The following is a 9,908-nucleotide window of genomic DNA, read 5'->3' on the forward strand; positions in this document are numbered from 1 at the left end:
ATTTCCTTTTCAAAAGCATTTGAATATCCTGTTTCCTTCATTTCACAAAACACCACACATCTATGCCCCATGCGAGCATCACCAGTGGTCCCTGCACACCACACATCTGTGCCCTGTGCCAGCATCACCAGTGGTCCCTGCACACCACACATCTGTGCCCTGTGCCAGCAGCTCCAGTGTTTCCGCACATCACACATCTGTGCCCTGTGCCATCATCACCAGTGGTCCCTGCACACCACACATCTGTGCCCTGTGCCAGCATCACCAGTGGTCCCTGCACACCACACATCTGTGCCCTGTGCCATCATCACCAGTGATCCCCGCGCACCACACCTGTGCCCTGTGCCAGCGGCATGAGTGTCCCCGCACACCACACATCTATGCCCTGTGCCAGCAGCTCCAGTGTCCCCGCACACCACACATCTGTGCCCTGTGCTAGCAGCATGAGTGTCCCCACGCACCGCACATCTGTGTCCTGTGTCAGCAGCTCCAGTGTCCCCGCACACCACACATCTATGCCCTGTGCCAGCAGCTCCAGTGTCCCCGCACACCACACATCTGTGCCCTGTGCTAGCAGCATGAGTGTCCCCACGCACCGCACATCTGTGTCCTGTGCCAGCAGCTCCAGTGTCCCCGCACACCACACATCTATGCCCTGTGCCAGCAGCTCCAGTGTCCCCGCACACCACACATCTGTGTCCTGTGTCAGCAGCTCCAGTGTCCCCGGGCACCACACATCTGTGCCCTGTGCCAGATGAAATCACATCCTTTCCAAGTCCAGCCCCATTTCCCTGTTTGCTGTTGGTCTTGGCAGGGAAGAGGCAGAAGGGAAGCAGGGATAGTGAAGGAAGGGGCTGGACTGTGGGAGAGGCTGACTGGCATCTGGGCTTTAATTTCAATGGAATGCTTTCCCGAGCATCGCCTTTCTCTCCCTGGGTGGGTGGATGAGCAGAGGTTCCTGGGGGAGTGTTTTTCTTGGGCACTTTTTATTGGGTTTCAACTAAAAACACAGGATATTGGTATGGACCTTTAGTTTGAATTGCAGTCCACCCCCAAAACTTCCCTGAGGCTATGCCTTACCCATCCTTTCTTAAGTCCCAAGCACTTACCCAGGGCAGAGTTACAGTGTGCTGAAGCTGGAAAGGGCCCTGAGACATCAAAACCAAACGATCCCCTAGTCTTACTGTCGGATGAAGAAATGAGAGAGAAACTTAGTTTTGATCATGCGGGGCTGGCTGACCATACCACTGGCCTCTAAATCCCTTCAGTGGCTAGTGTGAGCAGTGCCCAGGTTTACCCTGGAGAGTCCTTGGTCCAGTTCATTGCCTGGGTGAAATTATTGATAACCACCCTTTTGCTTCTCCAAGTGATCAGGTTAGATATCCTATTATGTAGCCATGCTTAGTAATACTTTTCAACATAGGGGTGCCAGCATGGAGAGAGATTCAGGAGAGTATCTCAGAGTTACATTTGTAAGCTCATGGAAACTCTATAACTTCTTGAGCACGAGAAAGAAAATAGATCGTTAACTCCGAAGGTCTATGAAATATGTTACCCAGATGGTATATAGGACCTACAGCACTCTGATTGCTGACCCAGCCTACAGTGCTCTGCTCTCTTTTCCCAGCCTCCTCCCTGCCCCCAGTGACCCCACTGACTCCTCCCCTAATGCTGTGCTTCTCTGGTCCAGCCATTTGGACTCCCATCTCTGCCTCCGGGCTCTAGGTTCTTGAGTGTATTTCCTTCCGTGGAAGATTCCTGCCTCTTGCCCGCTCCTGCTTCCTCTAATGTTCTCAGAAGCCTTGGTTGTAGAGCGCTTGTTAGGAGCTTATGTCCTGCCTGGACTGTGAGTAGTGTCAAGGGCAGGGCCGACACTAATCTCTGAGCACAGTGGTTGGCACAAGCAGAGGACATAGGTAAATACTGCGAAACACGTTCATTCAAGAATGATTTATTGAGGATTAATTTTTGGTCCAAGGACAACATTGTGGCGACCCAGAAGTGCACACAGAACCCTCGTGCCCGGGGGGTTGTTGCCCAGTTCTGCCTGGATAGTGCATGGGCCTATGTAAGGTATCAAAGCCAGGACAAATGGCTAAGGTGCCTATTTACCATCAAAATGGACCTGGCTAGCCGGGCGGTGGTGGCGCATGCCTTTAATCCCAGCACTCAGGAGGCAGAGGCAGGTGGATCTCTGTGAGTTCGAGGCCAGCCTGGTCTACAAGAGCTAGTTCCAGGACAGGAACCAAAAGCTACGGAGAAACCCTGTCTCGAAAAATTAAAAAAAAAAAAAAAAAACAAAAAAACAAAAAAAAAACTGGACCTGGCTGCCAGGTTCTTCCAACATCCCTCACTCCTCACTCCCTTCCTGTTACAGAGTTTGGCTGGCATACCCTGCCCCCTACCTTAAAATTCTCTAGTAGAGGGGCTGGGCTGCCCTTAACCATATAATCCAGTCATTTTGGTTACCTGACTCTTTTTGATCTAGTTTTTACCCTCTTGGCCTTGTGGTCTCTTGGCTCTCCCCTCTCCCTCTCTCCTCCTATAACCTGGCTCAGAGTCATGTTTACCCTGGACTCTCCCAGAGGTCCCTGCCTCTGGCTATGCTCTTTTATCTCCAATAAACTGTCTCTTCCACCACGCCTTGGAGCAGTTATGTCCCTTTTTCTTCTTTCCTTCCTTCCTTCATTTTATTTTGTTGTTTTTCTTCAATTCTTTCCTGGAATTTTGTGTTCCTTTAGGTAGAGAAAATGTCCAGTCTCTTAGTCTCTTACACGATGTTATTTGTGAACTATCAGCATAAATCTCTGGTCTACTTAAAAACAAAGAAAAGGAGGTTAAAATAACTTTTTCAAGGCCTCTGAAGAGAGTAGTTTCCCTTTGAATGGGAAGTCCTGCGCCTTGAATCCTGGCTGACTCCGTGCAAGCAGGCCTCCCCCTTGTCTGTGAAGGAGGTGCCCTGTGCACAGCCCAGCCTTGCCCTCCTGAGTTCAGGGTCTTCCACAACAGTGTTTATGAAAGGCAGACATGACCTTGTTTGTGGCTAGACCAAAAAGGACTTTTCCAGAAACCCACCCAAGGCCACAGAGCTGAACAGAAACTGGGTGCCGTCTGCTGTGAACAGGCTCTGCTCCTGGTGAACTTGGTTAGCGAAGTTTCTGGAATGGGGTGGAAGACCTGGTGGGCACCAGATGGGGAGGAGCTTGCCCAGTGAACTAGGAAGCACTAAGAGAGATATTGGACGTGAGTACAAGCTGGAGTGTGGTAGGGAGGAAGGAGAAGTGGGGAGGAGAGGGAGGACAGATTGGAACTTTTATTCTTCAGATTACTGCAAACCAGTCACACGATCCCCACCCACCCACCACACCGATCCCACCTCAGTCACCCCGTCGCCCCCTAAACACCAGCTTAAAACCTGACTTTGTCTTCTTTCCTTCAGAGGTTGGGACAACTCTTCCTGCCTTTGCCACCTCCTTAATTACCTGACCAACTTTCCTCAGGCTGAAGAAGCCAGGTAAGATGTGGAATCAAGGGCAAGGTGATCACGCTAACGGAGTTGATCTTCCCAGGCTGCCCATTGTGTCAGCTGGGATCTTGTCCTGTCTCTCTTCTAGTGGACTTCCCCCAGCTCTGCGATGCCACCTGATCTGTCACAGTCCTTCCAGTTCACAGCAAATATGAAGCCCTCGTGAGGGGACAAAACATGACTTGGAGGTACAGAGAAATGCCAGCTGCTGTCAGGTAACCTGGCCCCAGAAGCCGGGATTACTCAAGTACTCTTGAGTTTGCCAGGGCCTCATTCCAAACCGCCTAGGGCCTTCTCCTCCACCCCACATGCTTCCCTGGGAGGGGGAAAGGGAAGGTCCCCTCCCTGCCCCCTAGCCTGGAAAGACAGAGGGTGTGAGGGGAGGAAGTGTGGCTTAATTTGGAGATGCTAAATCAGAGTGTGATTGGATTCTCTTGAATACCCCACTGCAGAAAATTGGAGAAAGCCTGGGCTGCCATGTGGGGCAACAATGCAAGACAGTCCTTCCTCGAGCTCAGAGACAGACAGCTTAAGGAGCTGCAGAGCAGGGCTGAGTACCGAATTTCTGGGTCAGCCTGACCTGGACCTGCTCTACCTTCTCCTCCTCTCCACTAGGAGACTTTGCTCCAAGTGTTAACCACACTGGTTGAGAATAAGACCATTCCCCCAATTTAAAGCCAAATACGAAGCAAGCTTTAATTAAAGACCGGCCAGATGAATGGGGCTCTAGCAAAGTCCATCTTTGGGTTTCTGGAAGAGGCCCTAGAGTCACAGTTTGCAGCAACTTAAATATTTCCCATCGGGTCCGATCAGGGGCAAGCATACTTCCTGACGTATTTCCTGCCTACACCCAATCACAGGCAAGCGTACATCCTGGTATATCTCCTGCCCGTGAATCTCGCGCCCAGATCAAGCACATCTGGTGCAGATGGGTCAAACAAACTTGTTGAGAGGAGTGAAAATATGTGGGTGGGACTGGGGAAGGCCTGAGTGCAGAATAGCATCTGGTCCATAAGAAGCACTGACTGTATTCTTGGGATAAACAAATAACATATGAGCCAGCTGCTTTTGATACATTCTTGAGGTAGACTAGCCTGAGCTACATCACACGTGCCTACCTCAAAAAGCAAAAAAAAAAAAAAAACCAATATTGACAGAAACAATAAACCTATGAACCAAATAGAGAGAGGAATAGAGCAAGACAAGGAGGGGGGAATCAAGCTAAGGGTTGGAATGGACATGTAGTATAGCTTTAACAGTGTTCTGGAAGAGGAGGGGCATTGAGATGACTCTTGTCAACACACCTAACAACCTGAGTTCCATTCCCAGAACTGGTGAAAAGAGAGAACCAGCTGTCATAAATTGTCCTCTGACCTCTACACATATGCCTTGGCACACATGTTGGCACACATGCACAAGTGAATAAATGAATGGAATTGTTTAAAAGAAAAAGGTAGTCAGGTGGTAGTGGCGCACGCCTTTAATCTCAGCACTTGGGAGGCAGAAGCAGGCGGATCTCTGAGAGTTTGAGGACAGCCTGATGTACAAAGTGAGTTCCAGGACAGCCAGGGCTGTTGCACAGAAGAGCCCTGTCTCAAAACACAAAACAAAACAGGAAAAAAAAAAGAAAGAAAATGAGAAAGAACAATATATCCTTGGTCTTGACTCAAAGCACGATCTCAGAATTTAGGGACCGTAACCATCAGCCCTAGCTGTGGCACCTGAGGACCCACATCTCATTGTCCACACCACTTGACCTACGTATTAGGTTTATCAAGTGGCAGGTCACAGGATTCTTGGCTCAAGCTTCAGGAACCAAAGAGTGCAACATTCACACTGTTAAAGGGGGTGAGTGACCTTGCCAAGGTTGCAGGACAGGGGCTGCCTCCTGATTAAGCTATTCTGGCTCCACCTGGCCCCTGTCAAAGATTTAAAGCGACAGCTTTTCCTGGAAAAACACCATTTGGTGGCAGGATTCATTAGTTCTTGAAACCAGTTAGACCTGGCTGGGCTCTGCCCTGTATCTCCCAGTGACACCCAGCCCTGAAGCTTCTTCCAGGTCTCCCTCTCTTTCTTCAGCACTTTCACCAAGCAGCCACTGGAGTTCTCCACTCCCGAGAAGAAGAAACGTGTTTGCTTGTTTGTTTATTTAGTGCCTGACTCAGTCTAGGAGCCCCTGTCCCGGGTTTTCTCTTAATTCTTCATTTTTGTCTAAATTCCCAGCTACTGTGAGGATCCGGGCATTCCTTTCTGTGGGCTCTGACTGTAGAGGGGAAAACCAATACAAGTTCAGTGTCATACATGGAACACAGACTGTAGAGGGGTGAACCAATATGAGTTCAGTGTATGTATTACATGGAACATGCAGTCGCTGCTTGGGAAGAGCTCATGCAAACAGAACTCCAGGCAGCCTGTGGAGCCATGGGCTTTACAAGTCTAAAATCCTGAACCGGATGTCCAGGCAAGGAAAAGCATTGCTTCTCTCTCCCTACCAGGCAAACAAACAGTGCTTGCTAATTGATTGCCGTTTATTATTAAATATGTACAAGGACTGAAGAAAACTCTCAAATTGAATGAAAATCAAGCTAAATCAAGGTGGCAGATAAAACTAAGGAGATGGGGGCTCCAGCTGTGAGCCCCTTTACCTCTTACCATGAATTATCAGACTCCTAACTTCTGGCTCCCTACTTGCAGATTAATTCAGGGGTGAAACTACCACGTCTATAAATAACCCAAAGGAGCTTTAATGTTCACCCCTGGTGTGTGCACGCCGTGTGAATTTTTGGTGGCTGCTCTGGAGTGGAGCGTGCAAACTTCACGTATTCAGGAGAAGATGACTCCGTTGGTAAAATGCCTGTCACACGACCATAGGACCTGAGCTTGGATCTCCAGCATCCTCGTAAAAGACAGTGTGGAGGTGGGTAGCTCTGTGGGGTTCCCTAGCCATCAACCTAGACAAACAGGGTTCAATGAGAGACCCCATCTCAAGAATATAAGGGGGTCACTGATCCAGGAGTATCCTGACCGCTAACCATCACACCCATGTGCACATCCGTGCAAGTGTACACACCACATGTACATACACTGCACAATAAATAAATAATAAATAAATGAATAATAAATAAATAATATATTTGATTAGTTAAGTGTTATAACTAAGGAGAAAACAAAACAAAAACATGTCATCCCCAAGAGCCATAGACCATCCAACCTTTATAAACCCCACCACCAGGCCTGAAAAGCCCCCTTTTGAATTGTTAGTCCAAACCACTTTGGGATATCGCTAGTTCCCTTGGTCGCCCCCTAGAGGTGGACGTTCAGTCACTATTGCTAAGTGAAAACATACTCCAAAGGGCCCTGGGGACCCGAGCTGGGTCTCACCTAAAAGCCCCCTCCCTGAGGACTATCCCTGCATGTTACCATGCAAGCTTCCAAGGGAGGAAAGCAACCAACAGTCTCAGTCAGCTATGACACCTATGAACGACAACCATGACCAACATGGCACGATGACCTTGAGGGTGCAATGGTGGCAAACTGTTGGCAGTAACCAGCAGCTCTCTCATTGGATTTAAGGCCTGGTCAACAAGGGGGGAAATCATGCCTGGAGCTGGAAACCTAGCAACTACTCAGGGCCGATGAAGCTGTGAATCTTGGAGGAGAGCCTTTTTACTAAGCCAGCATAACCCCTTCTGTCACCCTAAAGATTCATCCTTATTCCCACAGATAAGTGTAGTTTTCCCAGCTCATCAAAGAAACCTTTCCTTGCAACAGACAGGGACTAGTCCAGAAAACCACAGTGGATCAAAACACAGAGTTGTGGAGCCCAGTCCCAAATGATCTCTCTATAAAACACCCCTCACACCTAAGGTTCAAGGATCACTGTAGAAGAGCAGAAAGAGTGTAAGAGTCAGAGGAGAAGGAAGTTTGCTGTGAGATTGTATCTCCTAGAAATTTCAGAAGCTATATTCATGAAGTCTCACCAACATGGCTATCTAAACACGAGCTGAACAAGGTCTACACCGATAGACATGTTGCCATGGAAGTGGGAGAGCTTGGGAGGCCTCACTCAGGACCAAGCATGCCAGGGAAGAGAGGCACCAATTGGTTATCCAATACCAAATAATCAGGTCTACACAAAGGTAACCTTATACAGAATAAGCAGGTTGTATTTATGTCTTTAGGAACACACACACACACACACACACACACACACCAATTTAAAAAAAAAACGCCATGAATTTGAAATCGAACAAGGAGAGGGGTGTACCATGAGAGGGTTTAGAGGAAGGAAAGGGAAGAAATGGTGTGATTGTACTATAATTTCAAAAAGTAAAACATAAACATCAGGTTTTCAGGCAGACATTAAAGATGGTAGCCAAAAAACTCTCCCGAGGTCATAACTCAAGCAAAAGAGTGCTTCAAAGATTCCCAGACTACACTTCTGGTATCCTACAGCATTTCTCAGGACTCAAGCACTGGCACATGGGTTGTTCAAAATGCAGGAACACTTCAGATTAAATTTTCATGCTCACCAACACCCTGGGGATCCTGAGTGTGGACCTCGTCACAACACTGCACCCATCGTCTCTTTAGCAGTGCAGTTGGTGTCTTAGGTCATGACCGAGGCCCCCTCGATGCAGAAAAGTAAAACCTCACAGGTCACTTAGGTATCTCTCTTTCTTAAGCTGTAACAAGGCCAGTTCAAGGTCAAAGGGAGGAAAAAGAAAACTTCTGAGTCTCAGGAGGAGGAAGGGTGGGGAGGAGGAGTAGTAAGGGTATATATAGGGAGGGGTGGGAGGAGGAGGGGTAAGGGTATAGGGAGAGGTGGGGATGTTGGGATTGAACACAAAGCCTCCTTGCACAAGCTAGGCAACCACTTTACTAGTCCAACCTCCACTCCTCGACTAAGACTTTCCTGATAGTTCAGAGAGCTGAAATGACCTGAGCTAGAATCAACTCTCAGGACAAAGGCAGTAGAACTGAGATCTCTGCAGGGCCAGGAAAGAGGACGTCCTACTGTGTCCTCAAGCAGTCCTCCTCCTGATGCCCCGAGGCTGGCACCTAGCTTGTGACCTGAGCCAAGGGGCCAGTCACCGTTTTTCTGAGAGTAGCCACAACCTCCCAGCAGTTTCTCTTGCGTCTTAGAAAGAAATGTGAAGAAGAGAGGCTGAGAATTGTCCCTGGTGCCACCCAGAGGCAGTCAGAACCTGGGAGAGGGACAAACAAATGCTGGTACAGGTGACTTCAGCCTACAGCAAATCAGCAGTCGAAGGAGGGAATGTTTTCCTACAGGATGTCAAAGACTCATTTTTCAAAAATGTCAGATATAAAAGTAGCATAACCTCTTGGGAACATGGAGGAAAAAGCCACTACCCATATTCTCTTGGCACAAGCTAAACTCACAGCCCAATCTGGGGGTGGGTACTGTTAGGGTTCCTGGGAAACTGATAAGGGGTGTGTGTGTGACTTGGTGGGGCTGTTCTGAACGTACAAGGTATTGGGGGTGGGAAGCACTTCCCAGTCTTTTGTAAAGGGTTCAGCTGAGGAAAGCTGGTTGGAGTCGGACATTTTCTGGGTCTCAGCAAGTGAGGTCATTTAAGCTAAGGGGGACGAATAAACACTAGGAGAGGCTTCCCTGAACCTCATGGAAGGCAGATCTTGGTAAAACTCTGATGAGAGAAGCATGCCAGCAGGGCCCGAGGTGGGAAAGGGAGGGAGGAAGGTGAGAAACAAGTGGGAAAAGCCAGGGCAGGCTTACTAGGGTGCTGGGTGGTGCCAGGGTGCTCAATAGATTTGGGGATTTTATTTATTTATTGTCTTCTTATTTAAGAGATTCTTGTAAGTCCCTTATAGTAGTCAACTCCCCTTGTCAACTTGACATACCCGGGAAGAAGGAACCTCAACTGAAGAATTGCCTTCATCAGATCAGCCTATAAGTCTATCTGTGGGGCATTTTCTGATTGCTAATTGTTGTTTCTGTTTTGGTCTCTCTCTCTCTCTCTGTCTTTCTTCCTCCTCCTTTAGTGTAAATAACAGCAATTTCGAAGCCGGGATATTTGAAGGGGGCAGATGGTGCTGAAGAAGGAAGTTTGGAGTATGACTTACTTCTAGATCCAGGTGGGTCCCTGATCCACCTGATGGCTGTCAATACTCTTCTCCTGAGGTGGTTTATAACTCCTGTTCCCACTGTGACCCTGGGACTCTCCGAAGACCATTGCATTTTGTTCATCCCCTCGTCTTCATGGTTCCCAGCATGAGGCAGTGACTCAGAGAAGCTTATTGTGACTGAAGATTGTGCATTCATTTCCCAGATGCCCAGACCCGAATAATCACACAGGAGCTATATTAATTACAACATTGTTTGGATGGTGGCTCAGGTGGC

At 48.4% G+C, this 9,908-nt stretch overlaps 1 long non-coding RNA gene across 1 annotated transcript; it reads left to right on the forward strand.

Moving 5' to 3' along the window:
* The first annotated feature begins 3,435 nt into the window (after positions 1-3,435).
* LOC130872074 (uncharacterized) lies at positions 3,436-6,375 on the forward strand. The gene is made up of 3 exons (XR_009056883.1): positions 3,436-3,514; positions 3,615-3,741; positions 6,221-6,375. It is a non-coding gene; the product is annotated as an uncharacterized LOC130872074 (long non-coding RNA).
* Positions 6,376-9,908: the final 3,533 nt, after the last annotated feature.

Source organism: Chionomys nivalis, chromosome 3, assembly GCF_950005125.1.
Source record: "Chionomys nivalis chromosome 3, mChiNiv1.1, whole genome shotgun sequence".
NCBI lineage: Eukaryota > Metazoa > Chordata > Mammalia > Rodentia > Cricetidae > Chionomys > Chionomys nivalis.